The 15,997-nt window shown below is 37.6% G+C and overlaps 1 long non-coding RNA gene and 1 pseudogene across 1 annotated transcript in view; one reads left to right on the forward strand and one right to left on the reverse strand.

Annotated features, from left to right (window-relative positions):
- Window positions 1-15,997, reverse strand: part of LOC147826605 (uncharacterized) — a 249,695-nt gene that overhangs the window by 154,310 nt on the left and 79,388 nt on the right. The gene's annotated exons all lie outside the window — the stretch shown is intronic.
- LOC101723073 (hsc70-interacting protein pseudogene) lies at window positions 8,621-9,883 on the forward strand (annotated as a pseudogene).

Consider the following 15,997-nt stretch of genomic DNA (forward strand, 5'->3'; position numbering starts at 1 on the left):
CTTTTTTAATCAGTACATGCCTATGGTACTTAAGGATTCCACTCATCATGTGGAGTTGATGCCTGAATACAGCACATTAATGCTTTTATCCTTTCTTCTCTCCCCCCCCCCCCATCTCTTGGTCCTCTTCCTTTAGACAAAAGTTTTACCTCTGTTTCCTACTATCTATCTTTTATTTTTTCCCTTTAATTTATTTATACTTTGGGTTTCTCATGTAAGAAAAACTGTAATAATTTAAGCTTGTGTGTCTGATTTATTAAACTTAACATTATGGTTTCAAGGCGCATCCATTTTCCCGCAAATGACTCATTTGTCTTTCTTTATGGCAGAATATTACTCCATTGTGTGTAAATGCCATATTTTCATTGTCTTTTTATCTGTGCATGTACACACGGGCTACTTCCAAAATTTAGCTATTGTCAGTTATGCTGCTTAAAACATGCATACACATGTAATACAGTGGACTCTTGACTTACAAACTCAATTCATTCCCAAGGGTGGGTTGTAACTCAAATTGGCTGTAAGTCAAGACTATTTTTCCCATAAGAAATAATGGAAATACCCATAATGCATGCCAAACCTCCCAAAGCACTCCTTAACTAACCTTTTCATAATAAAAAGTGTTATATAATGTGTGTAATTAATCAGAAACACCAATAATTTTTATACTCTATTCATCCAAAAGTTATAAAATGTGCCTAGTTTGCCAGAAACAATTTCACACTGCACTCATCACTCAAGTTGACAGCTTTGGCTTACAGGGAGGAAGGATGAAATGGAAGGTAGTTATTATTTGGAAGGAGGGTTGCCTTCCATAGAAATATCAGGAATCTGGCTCCCTGGTTTCCTGTCTCTCCTTGGCAGAGTCTGTAGCCCAGTAGGACCTGCTTATGGCTCACTAGGTCTCAACCTTTTCTGACTAAAAACTGGCCTAAGGTTGTCTGTTTCTGTCTTTTCTGTAGCACTGTTCTGTAGTATAATGTGACATTGTCATTGAGCAAGTGAATGCAACGATTGGCTTTTTCTCTCTGGGTGGGTCTTCTTTACAAATGTTTATAGCTCTGTCCATTTTTCTGGGATTTCCTTTATTTCAGAAGAAGAACTTTGCTTCACTGATTGTTGATACTTCCCCTCCCCTTCAGAAAGCTCCTCAGCTGCCATTCTCTGCTGCTCAGCCTGAAGTTGCTGAAGTTCCTCTGAGTGTTCCTCCACCAGTTCCTCAGCACCACCACTGTCTATGTGCAAGCCTATGGACTCTGCACACAGGATCAATTGAAGGCTCAAGCTCCTCTACACAGCCTTCAAAGTCTCTCTCCTGTATAATTTTAGGCCACACTTTCTTTCAGGAAGATCTCAATGTCCTTAGAGAGACACTGGCCCAGGATTTCTCAACCCCACAAAGAAAAGGATATTGTAATGTTCCTTCCAGAACTCTTTCAGGGTTAAATTTGTATCTGAGACCATTTGAAAGCACTTCAGGAATAGTTCCTTGATGTATAGCTTCTTAAAGTTAGCTATAACCTGCTGGTCCATAGGCTGTAGTGGAGGAGTTGTATTAGGTGAGAGGAATTCTATTGAGAGCCATGTGAATTCTTCCAAATCTCATAGGTGAGCAGAACATTGTCCATGATATGGAGAGCCTTGAGTGGTAAACCATTGTTCTCTAGATATTTCTTAACAATGGGACAGAAAGCCTCCCTGATCCACCCAAGAAAAAATACTCTTATTACCCAGGCTTTTCCTTTAGATCTCCACATGACCCCCACCCTATTCTTAATGACTTTATGTTTTCTGAACACTCTAGAGGTCTCAGAGTGATAAACCAAGAGAGGCTTTATCTTGAGGTCACCACTTGCATTGGCACCAAGCAATGTTAGCCTATCTTTCATAGGTTTGCAGCCTGGCATTTTCTTCTCTTCCTGGGTAATGTATGTTCTCCTCAGTATTTTTTTCCAGAAAAGACCATTTTCATCCCAGTAGAAAACTTGATGAGAGCAAAAGCCATTTCTTTGTGTCATCATTTCAAAGTGGTGTACATAATTTTCAGCAGCCCTTTGATCAGCACTGGCTGCTTCACCATGCCTAGTTACACTACGAACTCCAGTTCTCACTTTAAAATTGTGAAATCACCCCTTACTGACATGAAATGTTTCACCATTATCACTCATTGATGGATTATCCTTTATGAGATCTGCATTTATAGCCCTAGGTTTTTCACAAATTATAGACAGATAAGCTATAAGCTGCCATTTGCTTTCATTTATCCACACTAATAATAGCTTTTCTACCTCATCTAAAACTGTTGATCTTACTAATTTGAGTAACACCTTTAGCAACACTATCTTCCTTCTACAAATCTTTTATCTGTCAGATTGTCATGATGGTGGAATTCTACATGCTGTACATGTTAACAATTGGTCATATGAATCCCACTCATATTCTCCACAACTTCCTTCTTCTTTTCAATGGTGATTGCTTTCTTTACCTTCTCTTCCTTCCTTAGCTTCTTTTCTAGCTTTTTGGGGGGCCATTTTGATAGCAGTAATCATAATGATTATTTAGAGCACTGATTGAAATCATATCCACAAATAGGCACACCTGGTCTCAGACTGACACTAACTTATACTTACATACAGTTTTCTGGCATCCCAAGTCTTTACAACTGCACAAGCGGCTGGCATTTGGGTCATAACTCTAGACTTTGGTCATAAGTTAAAACTAAAATTCTGGTCATAACCCAAGTTGTTTCTATGTCAAGCTGGTTGTAACTCAAAGGTCCACTGTATGACCTCTTTAACTCTTTCAGGAAGATACCTAGAAGGGGAATAGCTAGGTCAAATGGGATTTCTATTTTTATTTTTTTGAGGAGTCTCCACCATGGAGGACAACCACCATGAATATTGATTTTCATGGTGGTTGTACTAGTTTACATCCCCATTTGGTTTAGTATTATAAAATAAATTTGAATGGAGCATGTATACCTTAGGATGATAAACATCTGCCCCTCTATTTTCTTAAATGTATCTTTGTGTGTCAGTTGAATTATCTATCATTCCCTTAAAGGCATTTAAAGTTAACAACCTCTAAATATGGATAATTATGTGGCCAGGCAAATGAATATCTCTGTCCAGTTTAAGGAAATGGTAGAGACTACAAAACTCTTCTGCATTACTCCACAAGTAGGTCAGTCACTGGTCCTGAAATGTTGAGCTGTTCATTTCTCTGGTTAGATTCAAGAATAACATGAATTCAACAAGATGCTTGAAAAGAGTGCAGATTTATTAAATTTGTTAAGCCGCTGCCTCCTCCTCCTCCTCTTCTCCTTCTCCTTCTCCTTCTTGCATGTGTAGTACTGGGGGTTGAACCCAGGGCTTTCACACTGGGCTACATTTCCAACCATATATATATGGGTTTTTTGATACAGGTTCTCACTAAGTCTCCAAGTTGCCCAGACTGGGCTTGAACTTGAGATCCTTGTGCCTCAGCTTCTCAGAGTGCTAGGATTACAGGTGTAAGCTATCAGGCCTGGCTGAAACTTAACTTTTAATACAAATTAATGCAGTCCTATGACTCCCTGCCCCATGATGACTTGAAGAGGCTCACTTTTAATGAGACAGGAGTGCAGGTCCCACTTTAGACCTGGAAAATCTGAAACTCTGGGGGAAGGAAGGAGATTAAGCTTAAATTTCCAATTTTATATAAATTCTCCAGGTACACCCCGGGAATTTAGCTCAGTGGTTCTGCTGCCTGCCTTGCAGGTACAAGGACCCAAATTCGATCCCTGGTACTAAATAAATAAATAAACAATAAAACAAATAAATTCTCCGGGCAATTATTGTACCTAAAACTTGAGACACTCTAAAACTTAATTCCTCTATTCACTTTCTTAATTCTGTGATAATTTGTTTACCAAACTGTCTTGTTAGCAGAGGCATGCCTGTTCTGTCTGGCTCCTGCCAATGACACAGGGACTTCAGACTCTGCAGCTGATTAGCTGTCTCTTCAAAGTCTTAATAACCTGAAGAGTCTATTAAGAATTCTTTACAAATTGGGTATCTTAGCTTCAAGTATTTCATAAGAGAATCATTCCAGGGCCTTAAAAATTATAATATCATGTTTTTATGTGTTTTTAATTATTTTTTCTAGCATTTCCCTTCCCTTTCATTATGCAGTCACTAAGCACTGGAAATCCAGTAGAACCAAGTTAATATTGATGGTTGTCTTAAACGTAGATGTAATATAATGACAATTTTACTATTCAATACTATTGTTTCTAGTAAAATTAAAATTTAAAAACAGCAGAGAAATGGGCAGTGAACCTAATAGGCTTTAATTGCTTTAGGATATATTGACTTCCTCTACAAAAGAAAAGTAGCAAGAAAAATTGTATTTCAGATGTCCCTTGATAATTCAAAGGATATAAAAACTTGCTGATATGTCATGTTCTTTCCTTGTGGCTAACTTTGGAGGTATTAAATCATAATTAGACTTACCACATATAATCAGGCTGAAGGTGTCACCAATACCATCAGTAACAAGTCTCTCTCCATAAGCTCTAGCATAAAACTGTCTCTCTTGACAACATGGTCATGTGGAATACGAGTGAATTCAGAACCCTAAGTAAACTGTCACTTGCTGAATGATGAAAGATGCCCTGTATCTCCTTCTGTTCTAAGATGCTTCAATTTGCTTCTGAGGGAAACCTTCTCCACCAAGTCAGAACATAAATATGGTGCTTCAAGGGGGTGAACATCAGAGCTAATGTTAGGCCAAATGGACTCCAGTTCACGCTCTTAGGCCAGACGTTCTTGATTACCTAAGACCATGAGTTTTAAATTTAAATAATGAAATAATGTTGGTAAAATTCAAAGACCTTTTTTAACTTTAGAAATTCCAAATTATTCAGATGGTACAAAAATTAGTACACAGAAACCACTCCAAACAGCTTTGGATAGTAAACAATTACATGCCCTTGTTACATTTGTGAGCCTCAAAAATACTGTGCATTCTAGCATTACTGGGCAGGCACAATTCCCACAGGATTCCATTTGCTTACAGGCAATAGAATGACTTTCCTATTTTCAAAGTCTTCAGAAAGAAAGAGCCCACAGTTACAACTTACAGTAATAACTTTTTAAAAGTGGTATTCTTTCTTCCATAATTTTGTATCTAAAGATACACCATTCTGTACTCCACTTTTAGATATGGATATCAGTCCTCATATCCTGTATGTTACAATCATTGCCAAGTAGATGGAACCCTCTTGGCCACCCTTCCTTACCCAGATGCCTGGTCCAGAAAGCCCTTTTTGTACTCATCATATGTGTACTTCATGGCCTAGTTGTTCTTGAAGAGAGCAACCCGCACGTTGCCACCCTTGCAATGAACGTGCTTTGAACTATTGGAAAGTAGGATAGGAAATCAGATGACTGGAGAAAATCATGCAGAAGATTGTGGGTACAATACTTTTGTAGCTGCAGTAGAATTCTGTTTATATCTAGGGGGAAATTACTCCATGGACTCTGGAATTTGAAGAAGAGATGCCCACCAGCCACCCGCGGATCCGCACAGACACCTGCAACAGCAGGGTGCCCCACCCACCCACCTCCAGCCTCTTGGCTGTGCAGCTACCTGGTTCCACACTACAGAGGCACAGGGAGACATAAAGGCCACTGTCCTGAGCTGCAGCAGTGAACAACAGAGAGAGAGTCTCTCCAGGCTCCCTGATGAAAACTGAAGTCCACTGGAAAAGGGAAGAGAATCTCTGCAATAAAGGCACACCAGACCACCGTACTTGGTAAGTTGGAGGGATCATCACCTCCCAACAGAACCTGAACTATCTTCAGGGGAAAGGCAGGTGAAACCTGCAATATAAACTTGCACAGTTCAAACCTGTAGGAGGACAGGGAGCTCAACTTGAGACTTGCAGCCAGAAATCTGCCTGAATCTCATGGGTCTGTGACTGGCTTACTGAGACTCATTGACTTATAACTGCACATTGCTGCCCACATTGTCTATTGTGACAGCAGAGACATACTCTGAAGGAGTCCCTTCACTTTTATGTTTTATTTGTTATTTTCAAAATTACCACTATTTTTTTGCTCTTATTTTTAATTTTTTTCTTCTTTTTCTGCTCTTTTAAAACTTTTATTCTTCTCTTTTTTCTTTCTTTTCTCTTTTCTTTCTCTCTCTCTCTCTCTCCTTCACTCCCTTGCTGTCCCACATTGTTCTTCATCTCCCTTTGTGTTCCTGTTCTGGCCCTAATTCACATTTCTTCTTTATTTTTCTTTTCTTCTCTTTCCTTCTCTCACCTGTGTCCTCAGGCCTCACTGTTAACCTTCCCCTATCCTTCTACCTACCTATCCCTCCCTCACCAACTCCTTCTCACTCCCCATTCCAAAGGGTAAAGTCTCTATATTGAAGAGTTTATTCACTATAAACATATGTTGGGTTGGTCCTTGATTTTGATCTAATTCACACAGTTAAAGGTGATTAATAACTACAGTTAAAGGTGATTAATAACTAAAGGTAGACTAATAACTACCACAAATTGTCATATTCAAAGAGGTACTTGATGCTATTGTGTTGCTGATTGTATCACTTGGGCTAAGGTGTTGTGATTGATCTAATCAGTTGACCTACCTGGTACAATGAAAATGAGATAGCCTCAGAGACATTAGAGACTCAAAACCTAAAGACCAGCTATATCTGGAAGACACCTCTGAGAAGCAATTATTCCATAAGGGTTCTAAATACATCAACAAAAATATTTACAATAAGCAACTTCAAAGTATCAACCCAGGAACTAAACCAAGGACAGTACAAAAAACAAAAATGAGCATACATTTAAGTAAGCCAAAAACTCAGACTTCCACCCCACAAAAGGCAAATTCTGGGGGAAACAAGGTGGAAAAGTCCAATAATCAACCACTTGGACACCCTGAACTGATAGCACAGGAAGTAACAAAACAGATGAATGAGGCTCTAGAAAAATTCAAAGCAGAAATAATCTCCCACATAACTACAGAGATGGTGAGCAGAGTGAAAGACATGATTAGAAGCTCTAGAACAGGAACAGATAAAAAAAGATAGATGAGCTCAGAAATATGCTGGAAGCCATGAATGCCCAGCATGAGAAAGAAATGGAAACCATGATCACCCAACATAAGAAAGAAATGGAATCCATGAAACAGATTCAAACAGATATACAGGAGATTAAAAACTCCATTGAAAGCATACTGAGCAGATTAAGGGAATCTGAAGATAGAATATCAGATATAGAAGACAGGATTGTGGTTAAGGACCATGAAAACAGAGATTTCTTAAAAACTGTAAGGGACCATGAGAAATCAACCCAGCAGCTGCTAGATGATACAAAGAAGAATAACATAAGACTGATAGGAATCCACAAAAAAACAGGAGAAAGTACAATTGACATTTTAAAAAAAAACTGTTCACAGAATAGTGGAAAACTTCCCAGACAGAGGTGGAGAATTAGACATACAGATAAGTGAGGCACACAGAACTCCACCCAGCCAAGATCAAAAAAATTCTACCCTAGACATGTAATAGTCAAGATCCCAGAAACCCAACAGAAGAACAAAATCCTACAAGAAGTTAGAGAAAAGAAACAAATCACCTACAAAGGAAGGCCCATCAGAATCACAGCAGACGTCTCAACACAAACCCTCAAATCAAGGAGAGCCTAGAGTGAAGTATTTTAAGCCCTAAAAGAAAATAACTTCCAACCTAGATTGTTGTATCCTGCAAAATTATCTTTCAAAGTTGATGGGGAAATTAGATACTTCCATGACAAAGAACACCTGAGAAGTTTTCTGAACACCAAACAAGCACTCCAAACAATTCTAAGCAATATCCTAGAAAAAGACAGTGAAGGTCACAACTCCATGAGGCCCAACCAACAGAGGGAAGCCACCAGGCAAGGTAAGACACTAAAGGGAAAGGGGGAAAAAAATAAGAAATAAAAGAGCCATCAACAGAAAAACATCATGACAAGGATAAGTCAATATCTATCAATGATAACTATCAATGTTAATGGCCTCAATTCACCAATCAAAAGAAATAGACTGGCAGAATGGATTAAGAAGCAAAATCCAGTAATATGCTGTATACAAGAAACACACCTAACTCAAAAGGAAATTCATAGACTGAAAGTAAAAGGATGGGAAACAGTTCTCCTTGGGACAGGAACCCAGAAAAAAGCAGGGGTAGCAATCTTATTTGCAGACAAAGTAGATTTCAAACCAAAACTAGTTAAGAGAGACAAAGATGGTCACTACATCCTTGTGAAGGGAACAAACAATCCAAGAGGAAGAGATGACAATCCTAAATATATATGCACCAAATACAAATTCTCCCAACTATACAAAACAAATATTAATGGACATGAAAAACCAAATAAGCACTAATACAATTGTACTGGGGGGCCTCAATACCCCACTATCACAAATAGACAGATCCTCTAGACAAAAAATTAACAACACTAGTCTGTTCAGCCTCATGGCAACTGCCCCCTTCTACGCAGTCTTGCTGAGCCAGTGCCTGGACTTGGGATCTGGCAGCAGCCTCCTGAGCAGCCACCGACCATAGTCTGCTGACCATGGATCCCTCCAAAGTAAATGAGCTTTGAGCTTTTGTGAAAATGTGTAAGCAAGAGCCAAGTGTCCTCCAAACAGAGGAGATACACTTCCTGAGGGAGTGGGTGGAGAGCATGGTGGGAAAAGTATCACCTGCTACTCATAAAGATAAATCAGAAGAAAATATCAAGGAAGAAAAAACATATAGTAAAAAGACAGAAGAAAACATAAAGACAGACAAGCCATCAAGTGAGGAAAGTGATCTAAAAATTGACAATGACAGTGTAATTGAACCAGACACTGATACCCCTCCAGAAATGGGAGATGAAAATGTAGAGATAACTGAGGAGATGATGGATCCAAGCAAATGAAAAGAAAGGGGCTGCCATGGTTGCTCTAAATGATGGTGAACTACAGAAAGCCATTGACTTGTTCACAGATGCCATTAAGCTGAATCCTCACCTAGCCATTCTGTACGCCAAGATAGCCAGTGTCTTCATCAAATTGCAGAAGCCAAATGCTGCCATTCAACATTGTGACAGAGCCATTGAAATAAATCCTGATTCAGCCCAGCCATAGAAATGGTGAGGGAAAGCACACAGACTTCTGGGCCATTGGGAAGGAGCAGCCCATGATCTTGCTCTTGCCTGTAAGTTGGATTACGATGTAGATGCAAGCGCAAAGCTGAAAGAAATTCAGACAAGGGCCCAGAAAATTGCTGAACATCAGAGAAAGTACGAATGAAAACGTGAAGAATGAGAGATCAAAGAAAGAATAGAAAGGGTTAAGAAGGCTCGAGAAGAACACGAAAGAGCCCAAAGGGAGGAAGAAGCCAGACAACAGGCAGGGGCTCAGTATGGCTCTTTTCCAGGTGGATTTCCTGGGGGGGTGCCTGATGATTTTCCAGAGGGATGCCTGGAATGGGAGCTGGCATTGCAGGAGTGCCAGGGATCAATGAGATTCTCAGAGGTTCTTGCAGCCATACAAGATCCAGAAGTTATGGTGCCCTTCCAGAATGTATCTCAGAATCCTACAACTATGTCAAAATATCAGAATAATCTAAAGATTATGAATCTCATCAGTCAATTGTCAGTCAAATTTGGAGGTCAAGCATAATGCTCATCTGACAAAGTTCTTTCTAAAAGAAAAACAACCTAGATCACTTAATGGATGTTGCAATAATACAAACCAGTGTGCCTCTGACCTTCTCATCAGGAGAGCTGGGGTGCTTTGAAGATAATCCCTGCCCCTGGGCACCAAATGCAGCCAATGCATTTTACAATGGTTTGCCATAAGGGTATTCATTCAAATAATGTTTTCCTACTAGGAATTACAAAGCTTAAACACTTTTTAAATCTTAAAAATAATTTAAAACAAATTCAAAGGGTTTATTAATCCTTACATTTTTCTTTACTAATCATTTTAGACTTTTCCTTGGAATTATTGGGCAAGGAAGATATTTAAGTATGGGATATCTATGGATCTAGTGTGAGTGAAATAAAGTTGTGGTGGGAAGCAAATCTCATTTAAGTAGATTAAGTTTGCATTGGATGTATGGTTACTAAAGCACTTTGATTTGTCTTTTTAAAGGTTTTACTTTTTTCTTTTTTGTTTTGTTTGGAAGATGATTTATTTCAGTATAACTATTGGGACCACCAGTATTTGAATATGGTCTGGATAGGGACTGGAAGTACTAGTAGGGCAACAGCAATCTTACAAAATATTTTACATAATATGTACCCTTGTACAGTTTGCATTTAAATCTTACACTATGCTAATGGGGTGATTTTTTTTCAGCCACAGAGGAAGTTGGGTTATTTAGCTCTATTCTTATCCAAAATATAAAATAAATGTTTCATATTATTTCAACTTGGGGTGGGGGGGGGGGAATTAACAATGAAATTCTAGAACTGAACCAAGCTATTGAAAAAATGGACTTAATAGATGTTTACAGAGTGTTACACCCCACAAAATCAGAATACACATTCTTTTCAGCTATACATGGGTCATTCTTCAAAATGGACCACATGCTAGCTCATAGGACATGTCTAAGTAAATGTAAAAGAACTGAAGTTACTCCCTGTATATTATCAGACCATAGTGCAGTAAAATTGGAGATCAAAGATATAAGAAACTGAAAACCTTGGGGCCGGAGATTTAGCTCAGTGGCTCTGGTGCCTGCCTCGCAGTGCAAGGACCTGAGTTCGATCCCCGGTACCAAAAAAAAAAAAAAGAAAGAAAGAAAGAAAAAACTCCCACAAACACATGGAAATTGAATAACACCCTCCTGAACAAGCAGTGGGTCACAGAGGAAATTATACAGTTTCTACAAGTAAATGATAATGCCAGTACAACATACAGGAATCTATAGGACACAATGAAAGCAGTTCCACATGGCAAACTCATAGCAGTGAATGCCCACATTAGGAAAACAGAGAACTCAGATAAATAACCTAATGCAGAACCTCAAGCTCCTAGAAAAAGGAGAGCACAACAAACCCAAAGCTCATACAAGAGAGGAAATTATAAGGATCAGAGCAGAAATCAATGCAATGGAGACTAAGAGAACTATGCAAAAAATCAGTGAATCAAAGATCTGGCTTTTTGAAAGAACAAATAAAATTGATAAACCTTTAGCCAACCTTATCAAAAAGAGGAAAGAAAAGGCTCAAATCTATGCAATTAAGAATGAAAAAGGTGAAGCCACAACAGATCCAGCAGAAATTCAGAGGATCATCAATACCTACTTTGAGAACCTATACTCTTAATAAAATGGAAAATACAGAAGAAATGGACAGATTCCTAGACACAAACAAATTGCCAAAGTTAAATGAAGAAGATATAGAAATTCTAAACACCCCAATTGCAATGAGTGAAATTGAAAAGGTAATAAAAAGTTTACCAACAAAGAAAAGCCCAGGTCCTGATGGCTTCACTGCTGAATTCTACAAGACATTTAAAGAAGAACTATTGCCATTACTCTTTAAACTCATCAAAGAAATTGAAAGGGAAACAAGGATTCCAAATTCATTCCTGGAAGCAAGTGTTACTTTGATTCCCAAACCAGGGAAAGACCCAGCCCAAAAAGAGAACTACAGGCCAATCTACCTAATGAACACAGATGCAAAAATCCTCAACAAGATACTGGCAAACAGAATACAGAGGGTCATCAAGAAGATCAGACACCCTGACCAAGTCAGATTTATCCCAGGGATGCAAGGATGGTTCAACATTCATAAATCAATAAATGAAATACACTATATTCACAGAGTCAAGGACAAAAACCATATGATCATCTCAATAGATGCAGAAAAGGCATTCGACAAAATCCAGCAGCCATTCATGATAAAAACTCTAATGAAAATTGGAATAGAAGGTCTTCATCACAACCTGATTAAGGCTATCTATGAAAAAGCAACAGCCAAGATCATACTAAATGGTCAAAAACTGAAAACTTTCATGCTAAAATCAGGAACAAGACAAAGATGCCCACTATCACCACTCCTGATCAATATAGTTCTGGAAACATTAGGCACAGCAATTAGAAAAGAGAAAGAAATAAAAGGAATAAAGATAGGAAAGGAAGAAGTTAAACTGTCATTATTTGCCAATGATATGATACTTTACATAGATGACAAAAAAAACTTGGCCAAAAGACTTCTAGACTTGATTGACAGATTCAGTAGAGTAGCTGGATATAAGGTCAACACTCAAAAAACAATAGCCTTCTTATGCACAAATAGCGGACTCACTGAGAGAGAAATTAGGGAAACAAACCCTTTTACAATAGTATCCAAAAAAATAAAATATCTAGGAATCAACCTCACAAAGAAAGCAAAAGACCTCTACATTGAAAACTGCAGCACTCTGAAAAAGGAGATCAAGGAGGATATAAGAAAATGGAAAGACATCCCTTTTTCCTGGATAGGAAGAACCAAGATAGTGAAAATGGCCATACTTACATATCTAGGTTTAATGCAATGCCAATTTAAATTCCAACAATATACTTCACAGAACTAGATAAAACAGACCCCTGCCACCACACAGGAGATGAGCCACTCCCAGCACTCAAGAGGTTGCTTCTGGGCCAACATACTACCCCTGCCAGGACACAGGAGATGAGCCACATGGGCACCAGCAGCACCAACACACTGTCAAAATGAGAAGACACATAAACAAGTCTCAAAAACAGACTTCCAGATCACCTACAGCAACCCAAAAGGGAAACAAGAGAGAACACTATGATACTCACTCAACCACCTGGACTCCCTGAACTGGCAAAAAAAGAAGATCTGGAAAAAATGAAATCAGAAATAATTTCTCAGATAACAGCAGAGATTGTGCTCATACTGAAAGACATGACTAATAAATCTAGAGAGGAGCACAGGAACATGATGGAATCCCAACATAGGAAACAAATGGAATCCATAAAGAAGATGCAAACAGATTTCCAAGAGATTAAAAACTCCATTGAAAGTCTATGCAGCAGACTGAGCCAACGTGAGGACAGAATTTCAGATATAGAAGATAACATTGCAATCAGTGACCAGGAAAAGAAAAATTGCTTTAAAATTGTAAGGGAACACAAGAAATCAATCCAGTAGCTGCTAGATGATGCAAAGAAGAATAACATAAGACTGATTGGTGTCAATGAAGAAAGAGGAGAGAGAGAAGATGACATAAAAAATCTGTTCACAGAAATAATGGCAGAAAACTTCCCAAGCAGAGGAAAAGAACTTGACATACAGATAGGTGAGGCATACAGGACTCCAATTAGCCTTGATCAAAAAAAATCTACACATAGGCATATAATTGTTAAGATTCCAGAAACACAACAGAAGAACAAAGTTCTACAAGCAGTTAGAGAAAAGAAACAAATCACATACAAAGGAAAGCCCATCAGAATCACAGCAGACTTCTCAATGCAAACACTTGAGGCAAGAAGACCTTGGAGTGATGTGTTTCAAGCCCTAAAGGAAAACAGCCTCCAACCCAGATTGATGTAACCTGCAAAGCTATCTTTCAAAATTGATGGAGAAGTAAGATACTTTCATAACAAAGAGCACCTTAGGAACTTCTTGAATACCAAACCAGCACTCCAAAATATTTTAGACAATATCCTAGAAAAAGACAACAAGGATCACAACCCCAGGAAGCCCAGTAGAATGAATCCGTCGGACACGACAACAAATTAAATGCAAAGAGGGAGAATCCAAAGAACAGAAAAAGTCATGAAAATGATAAGTCAATATGTATGAGTTATAACCATCAATGTTAATGGTCCCAATTTACCAATCAAATGAAATAGACTGGCAGAATGGGTCAAGAACCAAGATCCAACAATATGCTGCATACAAGAAACTCACTTAATTCAAAAAGAAACTCATAGACTGAATGTTAAAGGGTGAAAAACAATACTCCATGTGACAGGAACCCCCAAAAAAAAAGCAGGAGTAGCTATACTCTTTGCATTTCAAATGAAAATCTGAAACACTCTGGTCCCAAGAATTTTAGATAGGGGATAGGCAACTTGTATGTACAAATCTATTGTGAACATGTGTTTTCATTCTTCTCAAGCAAAAACTTAAGAACAGGACTGTTGGTTCTTAACAGTAATACAAGAAATTTCTGTATTGTTTTCCAAAATGGTTTTATCATTTTACATTCACATTAGCAGTATTAGAAAGTTCTAACTGGTTCACACCTAAGCTGACATTTGCTCTTATAAAACTTTTAACTTCATCTTTCTAATGAGTGTATAATATGATCTAGTTATTGTACTGATTAGTATTTTTCTGATTTTAGAGTTGTACACATTTTGTTGTGCTGTACTGGCTATTTATCATCTTCTTGTGTCTACTTTTTAATTGGGTTGTCTATTAATGAGCTGTAAGACTTCTTTATATACTCTGGTCATAGGTTATATGCACTATAAATATGGTCTGTTTAAGGACTACTTTTCATTTTCTTAATGATGTCATTTAAAGTTCTAAATTCTGATGGACTCTCATTTCTCAATTTTTTTCTTTTATACACCATCTTTTTATATCCTAGGAAATTCTTGCCTACCATAAATTCATAAACATTTTCCCTTATAATTTCTTAAAGTTTTATAGTTTTAGTCTTTCATATTTAGTTTCATAGATCTTTTCAAGTTATTTTTATGTATGGAAATAAAGGGTTGAGGTTAATTTTTTATATACAGATACCAGGTGTTCTAGTGCCATTTGCTGAAAACTATCTTTTCCTCTGCTCTTGAATTGAGTTTATGTTCTATAAAATGTTAATGTTAAATAATATTTCAAACTCAGTGGACCATATATGTGTGGTTCTATTTCTAGATTCTCTGTTTTATGCCAATGATCTATATGTCTTTCCTTACACCAACACTGTCTTGATTACTGTAGCTTTAGAGGAAGTCTTAAAATGACGTACTAAATGCCTTCCAACACTGTTTTGTTTTTTGGGTTTTTTTTTTTACTTTTTGAGGTCCTTTGTACTCCTACATAACTTTTAAATTTCAATATCCAATTCTTCATTTATAGCAAGTATACATAGACCTGAATTTTTATATATATCTTGTGTTTTCTAATCCTGCTAAATTCAGATACAAGTTCTAGGGACTCCTAGAGATTTCTTAGTATTTTCTCTGTAGATGATCATTTCATCTACATATAAAGATTTGGCTTCTACCTTGCCAATTTATCCTAATTGTGTCATTTTATTGCCGGACTATTTTGTTTTGGGCTTATGTTTCAAAGTTTAATGGACAGATGAAGAGTAGGCATATCTGTCCTTTTTCCCCACATTACAGAGAAAGCTTTGTATTATCTCCATTCACATAAGGCATTTTTGCTGGAAATATGGAGTACATGTCTTTGATATGTTGAGAAGGTTCTGTTCTACTTCTAGTCTCCTGATAGCTTTGACCATGAACAGCTGGAGAATTTAGTCCAATACTTTTTCTCCAACTAGTGACAGGATCATGTGGCTTTTTCCTTTCCTCTGTTAAAATGATGACTTTTAGGGGTGGATCTTCCAATGCTGAACCAACACTGTCATCCCTATAACGAAACCACTTTCTATATACTGCCAGAACAGTTTTCTAATAGTTTGTTTTATTAAACAAATTTCTATCTATGTTCATACTTTTTTCTTCTATTATCTTTATCCAGTTTTAGGATTAGCACAATGTTGATTTCCTCAAATGAGGGGAGAAATGTTCCTTCTTTTTTCTGCTTTAAATGTTTGATATAATTTATCAGTTAAAATGTATATGAGCCTGTTGTTTCCATACAGGTAGGTTTTCAAGCTAGGATTATACTTTCTTTAATAGGTGCTATTCAAATTTTATATTTCCTCCAGAGTGAGTTTCATTAATTTGTCTTCCAAGGTACTTC

The sequence above is a fragment of the Heterocephalus glaber genome, unplaced genomic scaffold (genome assembly GCF_053883595.1).
Source record: "Heterocephalus glaber isolate CG9 unplaced genomic scaffold, H.glaber_assembly_v1.0 deba00001465, whole genome shotgun sequence".
Taxonomy (NCBI): Eukaryota; Metazoa; Chordata; class Mammalia; order Rodentia; family Bathyergidae; genus Heterocephalus; species Heterocephalus glaber.